The 20,104-nt window shown below is 37.5% G+C and overlaps 1 protein-coding gene and 1 pseudogene across 12 annotated transcripts in view; both read left to right on the top strand.

Annotated features, from left to right (window-relative positions):
* The window catches only part of KIF16B (kinesin family member 16B), a 550,717-nt gene that overhangs the window by 383,621 nt on the left and 146,992 nt on the right, over window positions 1–20,104 (top strand). The window lies entirely within an intron of this gene.
* LOC140529797 (cytochrome b-like) lies at window positions 16,803–17,602 on the top strand (annotated as a pseudogene).

The raw sequence follows: 20,104 nt of genomic DNA, 5'->3' as shown, positions 1-20,104 counted from the left end.
GCTCTGCTGATATGATATTTGAATAGCTCTGAACCCCACTACCTACATTCACCCTTCCCCCTCATTATTTCCCTGACCTCTATTCTTGCCCAATGTTCCCTGGTATATACAGTATTACAAAGATTTGAAATATATTGCAAGTTGAATCATGTCCTCCTTGCCCCCTCCCCTGCTATCATAAAATACATAAAATAATAGTAAACATAGCCCACATGGTAAATAATAGCCCTTTCTCAACTGCTGACTTTATGAAGGCATTTAATTATATCTAAATTTATTTTGTATTTTCTCAAATGTTTTTGCTACTCCTTTATGCCATCAACCAAGATCTCTGCCTCAAGTCTCTTCCTTCTCCAATCTACTTTCTAGTTAATGGTCCTAAAGAACACATCTAACCATGTCACTCCCCAGCTCACAAAGCTCTAATGCCTCCCTTTTACCTCTAGGTTAAAGTGCAGATTCCTCTATTTGGCATTGAAAACCCTTTGTTCCAACCTCCTTTTTTCTCCCTAAGTTTCTTCCTTTTTCTAGGGTTTCTTATATATAAGAGGCTTCAGCCTCCTTTCCTAGGTTCTACACATTACTTCCCTTCACAAATCGTACTCCAGCCAAACTGCTCTACTTCCTGTCCTTCTACCCAGCAGTTCATCTCCTGGCATCCCTTCCTCAGTATACCCCTTAGGCATCCTGGCTTTCTTCAAAGCTCAGTCCAAGTGCTTCCTTCTCCTGCATGAAGCTTTTCCTCCTCACCCCAGTGGCTCAGATTCTGCCCAAATAGCCTTGTGTTTGTTTTGTACATGTTTTGTATTTCCTTATATGATGCATATTGTTTCCCTCAATAGAGTAAGCTTGGCACTAGTATTTTTGTGCTCCCAGATGCCACCACACTGTCTGGTCAGCAACTTAATAAATGCTCATTTAATGAATGAATGATGACGCCATTCATCTGCACATATTCAAGAAAAGAAAAGGGTAGTGTCAGAAAGGATTTTTGGTTTTTTGTTTTGTTTTGTTCTTTTAAGAGGCAAGAAGTTTGTAATGGGGAGTAGGTGAATTTTGGTAATCTATCTCCTTACTACAAAATCATCATTTAAATAAATGTAACTACTTACATTGTAAGGCAAGTAATTAAAGATCATGAAGAGGGATGCAAGCAGAGTAATTCTTAACCCTTAGCCAAACTACTTATATTCACGTGGAACTGTGATTTCCTCCATTTGGAAGTTCTTTCCAACAACGTGAACCACAATCCATCCAAGCCTGGCCATTTTGTTTGACTCTTGTCAAAGTTTCCCCACCCCCACCTCTGATTGGTTTTTTTTTTTGGTGAGGGGTGTCAATCCAGTGGACTTCCTCAATTTCTCCTGACATCAGAAAGGAAACAGTGGAGGATTTTGGTTGATCATCAGTCAGTTCATCCCCCTCATCATGTAATCAGACAATAAAATTTCTTGATGACACCCACGTCTAGTCTTTGAAATTCCTTATATTCTCATAATCAAATTTTCCTTATAACTATATATGGTAGCTTGCTCATACTCACCATACACAACTCCACTAATTCATTAGAGATTGTCTTCCATGTCATCTGACAACTCAATAGAATGTTGTTATTAAAAGGATAGACCTTTGCTTTCATGGGAAATTTGGGGTCACCAATGGAGCTTTGCAATTTCCCTTGGGCAGTCTAGCCTGCTCTCCTCTTGTTGAACTCGGAATCTAATTTGTCCATGTATACTAAACTAGATATATGTACAGCTATCTTCTTCCCAGCTGCCTTGCCACCAGACTAGATCTCATGCCCTGAAAGATTTAACCATTTTATCGCCCCCAGCCTTGATAGGTGAGTACCTCGTGTGACTTACTATATCTAGGCAGGCTCCAGCTATACCTCAGTTTACTCCTCAGCCATCTTCTGGACAGCTACTCTGTACCCCCAAAATACCACATTTTAGTTTTGGAACTATAATCAAATCAATACTGCCGTTGCTACTGGAAAAGGTGTATCTGCTCCCCTTTGCTGCATTTAACATCCCTATAAATTTTCAAACTAAAATAGTCTTCCCTGATCACCACTTTCTTAAGTATGTTGCCACCCCAATTAGAATGTAGGCCTTTTGAGGGCAGGCACTGTCTTTAGTTTTATTTTTGTGTTCGCAGGGCTTAGAACAGTGCTTGATAGTGCTTCATAAACACATATTTTTCATTAATTTATTCATATTGATAGAGAAGCTTTATGGGATGTGCATCTAAATGTGTTATAACCAGGAAAATAAACATTCTTCATCCATTTAGTTTTTCCTATATAGATGATCAAGCCAAACTACTTTTGAGTGATCTCTTCAAGAAAGCTCATCAGTGTTCCAGGACTTAGTGCAATTAGTACAATGTCATCTGCAAGCTGGTAGCATATTAGGGACTTCTCCACCGGGAGCTTATCTTCAACTTGGACATTGCACTGGAGCACCTTCATTACAGGGACAAACCTTTGGTAAACATTTACTTCCCTCTTTCGTGCCTTGCCTGGTGTTTATGATCAAGGAGACACTCAAGGAATTTTGAATGATTTTGATATAGAGAAGGGTGGCACTTTGTTAAACAAAAAAAGCCCTCTTAGAGTATTTTCAGCCACTAAAGTATGAGTCCAGTTGTGTCATACACATACACACACACACACACACACACACACACACACACACAGACACACACACCCTCATTAAACACTAGCAGCTTCTTTTACCTCTAAGACCAATACAGAATGCTATCTTTGGCATTCAAAACCCTCTGTAAAGTAGCCCTCTAGGACTCTTCCTGTCTTCTTAGATCTTACTCCCCCATCACAGATTCTTTGATCCAGTCACACTGGCCTCCTGGCTGTTCCACGAACAAGACACTCTGTCTCTTGGCTCTGAGCATTTTTTCTGGCTTTATTTCATGCCTGGAACACTGTCTTTTTCTTCTTTTTTGTATCCCCAATGGTGCAGCAGTTCCTGACACATAGCAGGCACTTAAGAGATGTTTGTTAATTGACTGATTAAAAATTGTCCCACCCAACAGCAGGTGTGAATATAGACACCAGGGCCTTCACCTCTGTGCTTATAGAGATCCACAGCCAAGTCTGTTTGAGGGCACACCAGTGCTTCCATAGAATGGTCACTTTTTGGCGGGGTAGCCTACAATGGGCCTGGTCCTGCCTGGGCAAAAGGTACCTTCTAAATTCTTAAATGAAAGGGCTAAGTCCCCAAGATAAAGCAGCTCAGTACAGGGAGCAAACAAGTTTTGTTTCACATTTAGCCAAGAGAGACTTGAGGTAGGCAGTCTCACCAGTAGGTGAGTTCAGGTGTGAAGTGATGAACCCTAATGAGGATGGTGGTAGCATCAGAGGTGAGAACGGTGTATATTCAAGAGATGTTGCAAAGGTAAAATCGGCAAGCCTTAGAAACATTATATGGGATGGTGGGTGGTGAGAGATAGTGAGAAATCCATGATGGCTTATTGTTTGCAAATTTGAGGGGACTAGGAGAATGGTATTGCCTTCTATAGTAATAGGGAACATAGGAGACAGGAAGTTCTTTAGGGGAAATATGAGTTTTATTTTGGATGTAATAAATTAAAGATGTCTACTGGACATCCAGTATAAGATGTTTGAAAGGCAGTTGGAGATGTGAGGTTGGAGGTCAATGGAGAGTTAGTTTGGGGCAGGATAGGTAGATTTGAGTCATTAGCATAGAGATGGGTAATTAAATCCATCACCAAGGGAAATAGTATAAAAGGAGAAGAGAAGAGGACCTAGGACAGAACACCAAGGGACACCTAAGTTTGAAGGGCATGATCTTGATCCAGCAAAAGGAGACAGAAGGAGCAGTCAGAAGGGTAGTATGAGGACAAGGAGACAGTAGTGTCCTGAAAACCTAGACCGAAGAGAGTATCAAGGAGAAGAAAGTGATCAAAGGCTGCAGAGAAATCAAGGAGACTAAGAACCAGGAAAAGGCCCCTGTATTTGGCAACTAAGACATAGTTAGTAACTGTGGAGAGAGTAATTTCAGTGGAATGATAGGGTCAGAAGCCAGACTGTACAAGGTCAAGAAGAGTGGAAGGAGAGAAAATAGAGACAGCTATTGTAGATGGCCTTTTGAAGGCTTTTAGCTACAAAGGGCAGAAGACAAAGGGTGATAGGGAGGGAAGGACCAAGGGAGAGTTGTTTTTTTTCAGGATGGAGAAGATATGGGCATCTTTATAGACTGTAGGGAATGCGGCAGTAAATCAAAGAGATTATAAATAACTGACAAGAGGATGACAGAGGAGGAGATGGAATAGAAGAGATCACTTGAACAATTAGAAGGTTAGCATTGGTAAAGAGTAAGGCTATTTCATCTGTGAGACAGGGGCAAAGGAGGAGATAGTGGCAGAAGGGATGTGTCTGAGTGATAGAGGATAAGGCAAAAGAGAGAAGAGAGAGCTCATGGTGAATGGACTCAGTTTTTTTTTCCTATAAAGTAGGAGGCACAGCTGAGGAGTTGGGGAGGGGAACCATGGGAGGTTTGAGGAGGGGTGGAAAGGTTTGGAAGAGTCACCAGGGACATCAGGACAGTGAGTTCACAAGTGAGTTAAAAAGCCAAACCCACTCCACTAATTTGGGAAATGGGGCAGGGAGGTACAGGTTACCACAGAAATGGAATATAGCAAAGTGAAAGCCACTAGCACTGAGAAACAAAAGCCTACCCTACTTAGTTTTAAGAGGATGATTGTGTGGCATCATCCAAGGCAAAGGGTTAGACAACTGAGAGTAGCCTTTCTCTATTGCTTACATTGGGAGGAAGAGAAACACAGAAGTGATGGTGGCTTGGACACAGGGCATATTTCCATATCTTCAGTGATTTAGCTGGCCATTTATTTTTTTTCTCATTATGTTATGCGTCTTTATGTGTAGTTAAGTTAATAAATGTTTTCAAAACTATTCACATAATGATCCTATAGTGTTACAATCTTACATCTTTCAGAAGCATTGTCTAATTGTATCCGTGGCTGCTCCAACAAGCACAGCTGAAAGGTTCAGTACCTATCCTTCAGCTCCATCCCTCTCCTTTAGCTACTCCAAAAGAACAGTCCATTATTGATAAGAGAAACGTTGGGAAAATGGATCACAAAGAGCATTTCTTTTATGATGCGACTGCTTTCTAAAAGGTATTGACTGATCTCAGAAACACATTTGCTTTACTGCTTAGCAATGGGGCATAAGCCTATAACATTAAAAGTGAGATATCCAAAAAAAGGGGGGGAGAGGAGGACAGCTATGCCTGGGAGTCATAATTTGTGCTGTTTTGTGAGTCCTGAATACATAGTGTGTAAAAAACAAAAACCCTCCACACAAAAACAAAGTAACAACAAAACATGCTTCAAGCAAGAGTGGGGCGTAGATTTTATAGTCATTTTTTTAATATTGTATCTTTAGGCTCTGCAGGTAAGTGAAAAAGTTTTGAGTTCATCAGGTAATCTTGCTACCTTTTAATAAGATGGTAGAGCGTGACTGTACATCGCCTCCTTTATTTGGAGAACAGCATTTGCTACCTGTTTAAGCAGGTATAACTGAAAAAAATCAGGAAAGGCCACCACCATCAGAGGTACCCTATCTCCCTTGCCTTCCACCTCCTCTGGCTCTGCTGTCCCAGAACTCATCCAAACTGCTTTACCACTCATAGTCTAGATGAAGTGGGAGTCATCAACTGTATTCCTTACAGTGAAATGGAGGATTGCCAGACCATCTGCCCTGGCATTACATCCAGAGGTCCGCTAGGCCTTTCCATCTGCCTTCCTCTATATCCTGCAGCTTCTTAGCTTTGTCATCTGGCCACTGATGGAGCATAAGGACTCCTTGACATGCATAATGCAGTTCAGCTCTCTTTTATGTCTGTATTGTCTTCTTCCAGTTAGAATGCGAGCTCCTTGAGAACAGGAACTGTCTCTCCTACCTCACCTCCTCCAGTGCTTTGTGCGTGGCATCTAGTAAGCACTTGATTCTTTTGCATTCATTCATTTCCTTATGCTTTCCACACAGAAGCATTGTCTTCATCTGGCTGGTGCCATTTATAGGGTTTTATCATTCTTTAAGAGTTCGTGTTTGTATGGTACTTTCATATTTACAAAGAGATTCCTTCACAACAACCCTGTGAGGTAAGAGAATGCAAGTACTATCATCATTCCCATGTTATAGATGATAAAACTAAGAATTTATTATTTACCCCAGGTAATACAGTAAGTTTTCCAACTCCTAAGACTGGTAGTCTTTCTACTATACTGTGCCTGGGGCATTGGTCTCTTGAGCACAGTTATACCCTAGATAGATGCATGTCAGGGTGCCCTGTCTGCTGCTTGTAGTCACTCAAAAAGAACCTTAGTGCCACAGCCTTGGCAGCTCATGAGTTTCCTGCTCTAAAATCTTCAATGATTCTTATTGCCTCTAAGAGAAAATATTAACTCTTTTTGGTTTTTGTTTGAATTTAGAGACATTTGTAATCTGACCTTAGTCTAACTTTCCAATTTTTTTTCCATACTGCTTCTCCTCCTAGATTTAGTGTTCCTCTTCCTCTCTCTCTATTAGAACCTATAGCTTCTTTTAAGTCTCTGATTAGAGGCAGCCTTCTACAGGAGGGCTTTCTTAATCTTTTGCCATCACTAATCCCACTTCCTGTTCCTTTGCATTTAATTTGTATGTACTTTCATATCTATTGCTGTATGTTGTGTTTTCAATTTTAATAAAAGGGTCAACTGAAGCAAGTATCTGCTCAAGATAACATGCCACTGTTAAAAAATGAGTCCAGGGCGAAATAGTGGCTCAGACTTTTGGGCAGCAAACCAGATATCCTTGAAGGATAGCTTAGTGGAGTAAAGCTATCAAACCCAATTCCTTTGAGTTCACACACATTCACCAAGGTTAGCAAAATTCCTTGAGGCAAGAATAGATCAGCAGGAGAGCTGGATTTCTAAAATTAAGCTGAATTCTGGACTAAATTCAAAGAAGTAAGACTTAAGCATTACCAGGACAAGATCAATTGATTGTAAATAAGATCAATAAATAAATGATAAAGATCTAATTTACTCTTCTTAATGTGCATGCTGCATACTCCTCAGATTCAAGTTTGTTGAGAGTATAGACTTTTGGGGGTTTATTGCCTTTGTATTCGTGGAACCTAGTTGAGCAACTCTTTAAATAGTAAGCACTTAATAAATACTTGAGTGAGTGATGATGTTTAGGGTGCTTGTAGTTGCCCTATGTTAACTGAGCCCAAAGAAGAGACATGGGTTTCCACTGTCATTCTTTACATAAGAATGTACCAAGTATACAAGGATGCTGCAACTGCCTTGGATACATAAAACTGCAGAATCTTTGCCCTGGAAAGGGCTTTAGAGATTGTCTAAGCTGGTGCTTTCATTTTACATAGAAGGTATCTAAGGTCCAGAGGTAGTATACTGTGCTCAAAGATATGCAACTAGTTAACAGAGTTGGAATTTCTAATCTGTTGCTAATTTCTAATGTGTTAGAATTCTAAAAGTTAATAGATATTTCTGTTCTCATAGATTAGAATTCTAATAAATTAGTATTTCTAATCTGTTTTTCTACCTTTCATGAATTCAATTAATTAAATATTTATTTAGAGGCAGCTTGCCTTAGACATTAACTAGCAAATCACTTAACCTTTTTCTACCCCAAGTTTCCTCATCTGGAAGCGGGGGAAGGGTGAGTAATCATAGCACCTACTTCTCAGGGTTGTTGAGAAGATCAAATGAGGCTAGGTTTGTAAATAGCTGTGCAAACTTAAAAGTTTTATATATTTGCTAGCTATCAATTCTTAATGATAATGAATGTACTCAGGTATCAATTCAGAAGAACAAGATGCTGCTCTCAGGGTAAATTAAATTATTTTTAATCTCTCCTGGTGCTGCTAACTCAAGGCTTGAATAGCACCTCCCTCAGGTTCCTTTCCTCTCTGATTGGAGGGCTGGAGAGTGACATATCAAACTCCTCCCAAAGCTTTCCTTTATGGAGGGCAGAAATTGGATTTCCAACTCCACTCTCCATCTGCAGCTCTGCCTGCTTTCCTCTCTGCTGAACAAGATCCGCCCCCCCCTCCCCACTTCCAGCTTTCTTTTGTGTGGTGCTTTCTCCTGTTAGATTATAAGCTACTTGAAGGTAGAGACTTTCTTTTTCTTATTTATATACCCAACACTTAGCACAGTGCCTAGCACATACTATTCAATGAATGTTTATTGAATTGAAAATTATGATGATGAGGAGGATGATGATGAGTATGATGATGATAATGATAAATAATGGATAGAGAGCTGAACCCAGAGTGAAGACTCATCTCTGGCATTTATTGGTTGTGTAACCCTAGATAAATCACTTAACTTCTCAATGTCTCAGACACCTGTCTAAGAATATGTTAGAGAGCAGCTGCTGATATGCCTTGAGAGAGAGAGACAGAGACAGAGACAGAGAGACAGACAGAGAGTTAGCTGACTGGGAGTTCAGATGTAATCATTAATTGAGTCCACATTCTTAAGTGCCTACTATATAAAAGTTTCTGCACTGGACTCACTGAGTGGAATATACCTAGAAGATAATAACATTCACAAGTGACTATGATCTCATAGATTCGAGTATTCCCTCCAGTCATGCAGATCAGCACCCTGTCCATGGTTGCCTATCCTATGCAATTCTCTTGTCTGAGTCCTTGTACAAGTCTGCCAGATGGGGGCCAACCTAATGTTCTGGAGATCCTCCTTACTTTCGGTTGAAACCAGTAGGGGTTGGTTCCAGTGAAGCACTCAGAGTGTCCACCTATCACCCCTTCTGTTCATGTGATCAGCCCATCTTCTCTTTCCATCCTATATCTTTCTATTGACATCTTCTATTTCTGTTCCTCGAAGTCTCTCATTGGTTATATTTTGCAGCCTGCTGTTACCTACCATGCACAACTTCACTGCACTCTGTGTGATATTTGCTTTGATTTCATCAGAGACTTATGTTCTAGGAAACAAAGAAAGCCAAGACAGAGCACTAGGGTAGGAATATGTCTCTTTTTCATACAGTGGAGTGTGGAACCTTACGAAGCTCAGGCAATCCCATGATACAAGGAAGATACACCAAGTTTGAATTCTTCAACTAAAATTTGTAACCTCTATCCTGTTATCATGACAACCATTTTTAGCTGTCACACAGATGAGAATAATAAATGTTTGTTGAATTGATTATAATTAGTATCATTATGCAATATTTGTCACTGACCATGGATAACCACATTATAAGCTAATGATCACATGTTCTCTTCCCAACAGACTTCTCATCAGTTGAGGCATTGTTCAAAATCTGAATAAAATATTGGCCAGTGAGCATTAGAGTAAGAGTTCAGAAAAATTAAATGAAACTCCATCGTGTTTTCTTTTGTCTCATTCTTCCAATCAAATAAAATAAGTTAAGAGCTATGGTCTTGACTGACTGGATCATTGCATCATAAATACAACTTCAACATGTTTTCCTTTAGTTTCCCCTCAGTGTATCACTCCTCCAACAAAATACAGTGTAAATGGCAACCCAGATGGTGTCCTAAATGGAGGCAGGGAGGCAGGCAGCCCAGCTCCCATACATCTACTGCAGCAAAAACATGAGAATTATGCAAGACCAAAAAATAATCAAGAAATCCAATGAGAAACTTCAGTAAGTGACTTTTTCTTCCTCACATCTGCACAAGTCAGCCAGCAGCCTACAAGCAATAGGAAAGGAAACTCATTAGTAAATGAGCACCTACATTCAGACCTCCAAGTCAGCACAGTTCCCCAGAACCACCAGAGACAAGCTTAAGATTCTAAGATTCTATAAGACTCTGTATCCCAAGGCAGCCAAAGAAGGCTCTGTGAAGAAAACCCAAAAGCAGAATGGATGGTGGAGTGAGAAGAATCACCAGCATATTGCCACACAATCTAGAAAATATGCAAGACTGAACTCTAATCAGGAAAGGCAAGGGGGAAAAATATCACAGAGTCATTTTTTTTTAGTTTGATACAACTTAGGAAGACATGTCTATAGATACTGGAGTGAGAACTGCCTAGGTGCCCCAGAGTTTCCACCAGTTGTGGAAGCATTCCAGTACCCACAGAATGAAGAGAGCCAAGAGTACTAGGACAGAAAGCACAGAGACAGAAAGAGATCCCAGGAGATGCCTGAACTAGCACTGTATGCAAACTGGCACCATCTGGCAGTTCTATTTGCCATTGTCCAGTTCTGGGCCATGGATCCAGGGCAGTTGGAAGGAAGAGTGGGCCACCTTTGCTGTGTAGTGAGCAAGAAATAAGTTCTGGAAATGTAGTCATTGGCTCTGAGCATGAGCCAAGCAATGGTAACTCAGTTTGAGCCTTTAATACTGCTTCGAAGCCTGCAGTGGAATAATCAGTGAAGGATCTCATACTGTAGGGGAACCAATAGCAATTTCTCCAAACCTGCAAAACCTCCCAGAAGGCTAACAATGACCTCATCCAGGAACATTCTACTGAAACTCAATCATGTACAAGCCAACCTACCTAAATTTGGGTCAGGAACTTGCATAGGACTCTGGAAGCACTAGAAACTTGCAGGCCTCCAGCCAGAGCTATGAAAGCCAAAGAAGGACATAAAAGGACAAGTTCAAGTCAGACAGCCCCACTACCTTCCTCCCCTCTGCCTCCCCACAATTGCATAGAACCCAGAAGTAACAAAGTTTGAAGTTAACACATAGAAAGAAAGAAATGAACAAATGGAAAAGATCCTGAGCATAAAGAGCTGCTGTGATGATGAAGGGAACATAAGACACAAACACAGAAGACAATTACCTGAAAATATCTACAAGCAAAGATTTAAAGAAACATGCAGGTTGAACACAAGGTCAATAAGAATACCCTTAAGAGTTAAAGATACTAAAAACCAAATGGGAGCTATGGAAGAAAGATATGAAAAGAGAAAAAATAACTTGGTAAATAAAACTCAAAAATTAAAATTGGCCAAATGGAAGAAATACTAACATGAAGACTCCTAGAAATATTGTAACTAAAATCCAGAGTTCCTAGGTCAAACAAAAATACTGGAAGTCAGAAAGAAAAAAAATTCAAGTACTACATAGCCAGAGTCAGGATAACACAAGATTAGCAGTCGCTATATAGAGAAATTAGGAGCTTAATATCATGTTCTAAGCTCTTGGTTTACAAACAAAAATAACCTACCCAGCCAAACAGAGGATAATCCTTCAAGGGAAAAACTTAATATTTAATTAAATAGAGGACTTTCAAGCATTCCTGATAAAAAATACCAGAGCTGAATGAAAATCATGACATTCAAATACAGGGTTCAAGAGAAGCATAAAAACAAAACAAACAACAACAAAGAACATGACTGAGAAATCATAAGGGACTAAACAAAACTAAACTCTTTACATTCTTACATGGGGAGATAATTCGCGTAGACTCTCAGAGCTCTGTTCAGGATTTTAAGGGCAGCTGATTACACAGAGAGCATAAGAGTCATCCTGTTATATATTAATGATCATAAAAGAAGAATGGAAAGGATAGGGAAGAGGAATGCTCTATGACAGGGAAGGAAGAAAAGGAGAGAAGAAAAGAATCTCACAAAAATGGAGTACATGAGGGAAAGTTTATATAATAGAGGAGGTTACGGGGAAGGCCAAGCAATATGAAAGGAAGGGATAGGGGAAAAAAGACAAGGACAAATATAAGAGAATAGGTTAGAGATAAATACACAATTAGCAGTCACAACAGTGAATATAAATGGGATGAACTGACAAAATAGAAGAGGGTAGCAGAATGGATTAGAAACCAGAATCTGAGAATATATTATTTACAAGAAACACACTTGAAATAGAAAGATACCTCCAGAATTAAACTGAGGGGCTAGATCAGAAGTTCTTCTGCTTCAAATGGAGTTAGAAAGCAGGAGTAGCAATCATGTTCTCAAAGCAAAAACAAACAAAGGAAATAAACAGGTAAACTGCATTTTGCTAAGTGGTACTATAGACAGTAAAAATCAATATTGATACCTAGATAATGAATTAGAGTCCTGAACATATAAACAATGAGTCCACACTGAACATATATGCACTAAATGGCACAGAAATGGCAATAAAAGGAAATAAATGTCACAGGAAGAAATAGAGGGTAAAACTATAATAAGGGAGGAACCCAATTTATCCCTTTTAGATCCAAATAAATCTACCATAAAATAAACAAGAAATTAAAGGGGTAAAAAGAATTTTTTAGAAAAGTTAGATAGAATGGACCTCTGAAGAATATTGAATGGGAATAGAAATGAATACACCTATTTTTCAGTTGTGTGGCACCTTTATCAAAATTATAGCCTAAAAAAATTACTAATACAGATGGGTAGAAATATTAAATACTTCTTTTCTGACCACAATGTAATGAAAATTACATTCAATAAAGGGCCTCTGAAGCTTAGATTAAAAATTAATTGATAACTAAATAATTCAATTATAAAGAAAAGCAAAGATGCTCAGTTCTAGTGGAGGTGACAACATGCACACATCTATGTTCAATAATAACTATTTACCAAAATAATTTCAAAATGGGCATGTGACTTAGACATAAAGAGTGATACCATAAGCAAATTAGGGGAACATAGGATATTACCTGTCAGATCTATGAATAAGGGAAGAATTAATGACCAAACAAAAAAATATAAATTGGGATATAAGGTGGGTAAATTTGATTATATTAAAATCAATGCAGCCAAGATTAGAAGGGAAGCAGAAAACTGGGGAAAACATTTTTACAGCAGGTTTCTCTGATGAAGGCTTTATTTTTCAAATATATAGAGAATTGAGTCAAATTTATAAGAATTAAGAGTCATTCTCCAACTGACAAATGGTTAAAGGATGTGAACAGGCAGTATTCAGATGAAGAAATCAAAGCTATCTATAGTCATATAAAAATGCTCTAAGTCATTATTGATTAGAGAAATGCAAATTAAAACAACTATGAGGTACCACCTCACATCTATCAGACTGGCTAAAATAACAGAAAAGGAAAATGACAAATGCTAGAGAGGATGTGGGAAAAACTGGTACATTAATACACTATTGGTGGAGTTGTGGATTGACCCAACCATTTTGGAGAGCAATTTAGAACTATGCCCAAGGGACTGTAAAACTGTACATAGCCTTTGACCCAGCAATACCACTGCTAGGTCTGTATCCCAGAGAGAATGAAGAAAATAAAATGGTAATATATGTACAAAAATATTTATAGCACCTCTTTGTGTAGTGATGCAGAGTTAAGAGGATGCCCATCAATTGAGAAATAACTGAACAAGTTGTGGTATGTGAATGTAATGGAATACTATTGTGCTATAAGAAATGACAAGCAGGCAGATTTCAGAAAAACCTGGAAAGACTTACATGAACTGATGCAAAATGACATGAACAGAACCAGGAGAATATTGTACACATAATCGCAATTTTGTACAATGATCAACTGTTACTGACTTAGCTCTTCTCAGCAAGACAATTCCAAAGAACTCATGAAAAATGGTATCCACAGCCAGGGAAAGAATTGATGAAGTCTCAGTGCAGATTGACACTTACTTTTCTACTTTATCTTTCTTGGGTTTGGGGTTTTGTTTTGTTTTGGGTATGGGTTTTCTTTTGCAATATGGCTAATGTGGAAATATATTTTGCTTGACTCTACATGTAGAATATATATCAAATTGCTTACCATCTCAGGGATAGTGGAGGGAAGGCAGAGGTGGATAGAGTTTGAAACTCAAATTTTTAAAAAATGAAAGTTAAAAATTATTTTACATGTAATTTGAAAATGTAAAGATTTAAAATTATTGTTCTTAATGATAGCTAGCATTTGTATACGGCACATTAAGGAATGCAAAACACTTTACAAACACATCATTTTATCCTCACAATAACCATGGAAGATTAAGGGTTATTATTATTCCTATTTCACAGATGGGGAAGAAAGAGGTTAAGTGACTTGCCCAGGGTCAACACAAATAGTGTCAGAGGCCATATTTGAAATTCATGTCTTTTTAACTCCAGATTCAGTACTCTATCCACATAGCTGCCATTATAAACAAAGAAGATATGCAGGGCAAACTGTATATGATATCAGAGGGGATTTTAACTGAAAGATTCAAGAGTCACTATTTTAGAGAAAGAATCCCAAGATTCCATAGAAAACGATCATCAGGTTCATGGGAATGCCTTGTAATAAAACCAGATACACCCCTTGGTAAAAATAAAACCTTAGCAGAAAATAAATGAACTTAAAATATTTGGTATATGTTTTCCTTGAGCATTCTTTTAGTGTTTCAGTCCTCTAGCCAGCTCAGTATACTGAATGCTGCCTAAGCATTTTTAAAAAATCATTAATTTTCAGTAAGTTTCTTCATATCGATGGCTGAAAATCACATTTCAGAATATGAGATGGTATGTGATAGAGACTACATCTTATCAGAAAAAAAAAAATCATCTCATTTATGGAGGAGGTGTCAGAAGCCTTCGGCTTTAACGGTTTTTACACTTCCTTTGAAAACCACCCTGGCAAACCAGTTTCTCTGATGAGAGTACCAACACCATATGTATTGATTAAAGAAAACTAAGGTTTAGATGGAGAGAGGTTGACTGTATCCATTTCCTAGTTTCTTGTAAAATGGTCATTTTTTAAAAATCATATTTTAAGTCATATTAATTAGCAGTCACTTATTTAATCAGCACCAGAAATATAACCCATCTTTTGTTTCTGGTGAAAGGAGATAAGGACATGGATAATTGAGCTGCACAGATAATTCAGAAACTTCATTTTAGCTCATACCTTCAACTCATCCACTCTTTTTTTTTAAACCAAAACTCCTAATATAAAATCAGCTAATTTAATTTTCATCTTTTCCTTGGCTAATGAGCAAGAAATTGATATTCAAACTGAGTAGAAAAAGACTTGATAGCTGATCTCAAAGGCTTCTTCAAATCCTCAAATTCTGAGAATCTGTCAACTCTTGAATAAGGGAGGAATTAATGGAGGTTATAAACAGTAGGACTTGAATTCCAAAATTGAGGAACTGCTGGGTTTTTACTGAAAATAACTCACAATTCAACAAACTCTATTAAATATCTACAGAATGGTAGATTGAAGAAAATACTTCAGTACTCCATGAATGAGCCATCTACTTTGTTGGATCATTCCCAATTCCTGTGGGAGAAGGTTATGGGAAGGAAGGAAGACAAGATATACTGAGTAGAATTAGATGTAAAATGAGCTGTAAAATGAGCTGGAGAAGGAAATGGCAAACTGCTTTGCCAAGAAAACCTCAGATAGGGTCACAAAGAGTCAGACAAAACTGAAACAACTGAACAGCCCCAGGAGCCACAGAAGTTGTTAGGTGAGAGATTGTATAGTAACGGTCAGAAGGAAAAGCCAAGAGCAGGCATGGCAGGTGATTCCTGCACAGGGGTACTGAGATAGCTCGTAGTCAATCCTATGACAACAGAGTGGCCGACTGCTTTCTAATATTCACTTCCTATGATTTATATGGGCACAAAAAATGCTACCAGGAGACTGATAAGTTTTGCCAAAGATTATGAAGCCTTGAGCAAGAAATTAAAGAGTATCGAGGTCACAGATTGTGTTTTCCTGTTTCCCATTAAAGGTATAGAATCCAAAATGAGAGAAAGATTTAATGACAGAACTTCTGACTAAGAAAGTGGTATCTCCAAATGGGATTTAGACTTCTGAACTAGCTTTAAAATACAGTTATAACAGACTTCTCATGCGGGATGGAGTACATCTAACAAAGGTGTGTGTATATATTTGCTGGATGTCATGCAAATCTAATCAAAAGGACTTTTAAAAGCATAGGAAAGAGAGAAAAAATACTTATCCATGTTCACCAGGTTAAATACCATAGAAATAGCTACAAAGAAAGAAGAGAGGCTAGTAATTGAGAGATCTAGAAGTTCACAGGAAGCAAAATCTTAAAAAAAAAGAGTCCGTAGTAATACCATGACTTCAAAACTTTGTGATTCTGTGCTGCTCCTTATGCTATATACAACAATATAGTATCATGCACTAGAAAGTCAACTTTGCACTCAAGAAGACCTGAGCTTAAGTCCAGATCTGTCATGTATTAGCTTTGTGACCATGGGCACTTAACTTCCTGGTGTCCCAGGCAACTCTAAGACTCTGAGTTAATGACAGTGGCCAGAACCTTTGGCAGTCTGAACAAAAAAGAAATCTCTACTGCTACATCCTAGATGTCAGTCATGTTGGAAATAAATAGTTCTTCAATGTTTGTAAAGGACTTTGTAAATATTATATCTTCAAAACAATCTTGGAAAGTAGGTACCACTGTTATCCCCATTTTATAAATGACATTCCTCAAAGTCTACTTATCCAAATCTACTAAATTTACCACAATAACACACTCTAGACCAGTACTTCTTAAACAGGGTCACAATCCACAGTTTAAGAAGTACAAAGGGGTCACTAGTGGAAAAAGTTTAAGAAGCCTTGCCCTAGACCACCACCCCCATAATGAGATTTTAGTCAGTTATATATTGTAGCAGGTTTTGAAGCAAAAACTACAAATTCAGAAAAAAGGAAAAGAGAAAGTAAAAAAAATTTATTATTGTCATCATTAATTTTAGTATGGACTCTAACTATAACCTATTGTATGAAAAAACAATGTATTTCAACTATAGAAATCAATGACTAATATAGGCAAAACATATCTATCTATGAAAATTATAAAGCCTTCTTCATTTGATCTATATCACCGTCAAGTATCTTTACTTGATAAAAAAAAATTTGGATTTTTATTAGGAATATGACTTATCCAAATCTTCATTGACCTATTTCTTGCCACATATTTTGCCTCAGATACAATAACCACCTCCTCTGTGGCTCCAATCTTCTGAAGAGTTAACTGTCCATGACTTATTTCTAACCTCCATAACAGTGGAGGCTCACTATTTTTATATGCCTAGTTTTCCATGTAGGACAACCATTTAAATGGCTCCTACCTATTTGAACAGTCTTGAAATATTGGCTCTGTTTTACTCCTTGCAAGAATAGCTACTGCCTTTCAAGGGCATGTGCTTTTCAAGTGAACAAATATCCTTTTGAGATGCAACACTTCATTACAAAGTTATGCTCAGCTGTCCCATGTATCAAAACTACTCTTGTACTGTATAGTTGGGGTGGTTTCTCCATAGATAAAACCACATTCACATGATTTTTTTTTTTGTCTTTCACTTTATTCTACCATTTATAATTGCCACCCTCACAGTCATTCACCTACTCTTTCTATATATATATTCTAATAACTCATTCGATATTGACTCAAATTCAAATGTGATCATGTTTTTCTGTTACTTCATTAAAGATCCCTTAGGCCTAATCCTACTACCTTTACTTTGCCTTACATTAGCCATATTCTTATCTAACCTCTTTGATGACCCAGATAATTTTTCACCAGCTTAACCCATTAAATACTCCATGCCACATTAAGCTAGAATGGTATAATTTCTTTGCATAGGCAATCCTCAGTTCAATTCCTAATAAATTAGGGGAGTCTTACTCCTATTAGCTTCTCTTTCTGTCCCTCTAAGTAAGAAAGTCTAATATTTCTACTTTTCACACAATATCTTTTCTTTTCTCTGTGTTAACGGTGAGTTAACACTGACATGCATTGAAGGTCAGCCTCTTCCAAGAACCTTTCTTTGTTACTGGCCAAATTGCATCAGTTCTTCACTTCTTATATTATTATTCTCATATGTTATATTGAAATTTTATTTTATTTATTTTATTATGTATTTATTCTGGTCCCCTTGAGTACCCCATCCTCTAGTATAACAAGTATATATAGTATAATATAGTAAATACTTATAGAATAATAAGTTTATAAGTAACCAGTGTAAAGTAGCAATAGAAGGAAATAGGATTGTAAAGAGGAACCTGGAAGTCATATACAAACTGTCCCAAAGATCAAAGGGCCACAATTTACAACTTGTATCATAAATTAACCAAAATTCACATTCTGATAATAGGTGCTGAATGAGTAGAAGCCATCTTCGCACTGCTGGCAGGCGATTTTGGTCCTATATGCAAATCTCAGACAAGTTCCCAAGCATCCACAGTGAGATCAACAGAACACCAAAAGATGCTGATAATTTTGAGATGATGTGGACATATTAGTTTCAAAGTTTTACCAACAACTTTAGATCATTTGGATATGGTAAAGAGCTCACCCCAAGGTGGTATAGATAAGAGTCTGTTCCTCCAAAAACCTACAAAAATGAGACCTCTCCCAACTCTAACTCCAGAGTAGTCTTCCATCTCTATCTGGGTCCATGTTGCCGAGTGCTCCCAACTCTAACCCATGGTTACATGAGTGATATGTGCCTCTTCCTCTCCCCCTCCACTTCTCGCTGCCTGCTGTCCTACATCATCCCATCCTTTATTCCCACATCATCTACCTCCATCTAGCTTTTACCACATGTCTCTAGAAAGCCTTTTGGGTCTTTTTGCCCCTATTCTCTAATTAAAATGCAATTCCTACCCCATTTTCCGTTGCTGGTCATGGTCCTTCCCAGTGAATGCCCTCATTCCATGTCCCTACCTCTTTTCATAATTACATAAATTAAATATTCATACATTTTCTAGAAGGGCATATGAAAAATAATCTACTCAAATGAATAGTCCCAATAATTTAATAAAAATAATGGCCTTATAAGCTAATTATGGAGGAACGTGTCTTCTTAGGACATAAGGACTGATAGCTTTTGGGAGGAAAGCTTCAATCCTTACCAGCAGCACCAAAAGTATGTGTTCTATACAAGATATCTTAAAACTACACTAAAAATCTTTGGATAACACTACACAAAAGATTTCTTGATTTTCAGTTTTTCTAGATGACCATACAACAGTCCAAACTTTGGCCATATTATACCTGCAAATTCAAAGCAAAAATTATAGGTACCTCATTAATTTTAGTCCACTAGCATATAATACAATAATAATGAAATAGAATAATTAGCATAACATTAATAATATAATGATTATCATAATATAATACTTATATATAACTAACTTACAAACATCCTTTAATTATTTTTAAGATTTACATATACTATACATACTAGGTACATACAGGTAAACTAACTTCATCCATGAGTGTATCCCTTCCTCCTAGATTATCTTAATCTATTTTCTTCCATGAGATCAGTTATCCTCCATTGAAAGAGCTGTCTCCTCAAAAGATGACCCATCAGTTCTGCGGGGTATCTCAACTTGCACCATTTTGGGCATCAGATAGCTACCACAGATGCTGGTGTCATAACTTCCTTCGGTTTGGTAGGTTTTTTCCCTTTATTTTAGGGATGCTATCACTCAGTTGTGGCTGTGAGGCCGTAACATGGTGAAATGCATTGTAGCTGAATTTATTCATGAACTCCACCCCTTTCACACATTCCTCTGTGAGCACATTTTCTATCATATCACTACATACTACATTTTTGCTTGACAAAGTTTAATACTAAATCTCCCATAAAATGAACAAATATTGTATTATTTACTATTTCAGTTTTATCCACAAATTTCCTTTTCCTCTAGCTGTAAATGAATAGAGCAACAGTAATCACCACCAGTCTTTTAAGATTGAAGTAATATACATGAAAATACATTAAATATTTTAATCATATTAAATCTCAGGTAAAAAAGTAGTGATTTTTTTTCAAAAATTTTGAAGTTTTAAATTTAATGCAGCATAGAAATTGATTTTAATTATTTTTATTTCATCAGAATTTCTGTTATAAAATTATGTGTAATTTTTTATTTAAAATTTTGAGAAAGTTCTTGTTAAACTTTAAAATTTAATGCTGACAGCATGGAAACGTGTTTCTAAATGCTAGTTAGAATAAAGATGATGATGATGATGATGATGATGATGATGATGATGATGATGATGATAGCATTTGGATGGTGATGGAAGATAGATGCTGGTACTATCCCCATTTTACAGATGAGGAAATTGAGACAC

The sequence above is a fragment of the Notamacropus eugenii genome, chromosome 1 (assembly GCF_028372415.1).
Source record: "Notamacropus eugenii isolate mMacEug1 chromosome 1, mMacEug1.pri_v2, whole genome shotgun sequence".
NCBI lineage: Eukaryota > Metazoa > Chordata > Mammalia > Diprotodontia > Macropodidae > Notamacropus > Notamacropus eugenii.
This window is presented reverse-complemented; position numbering and strand designations above follow the sequence as displayed.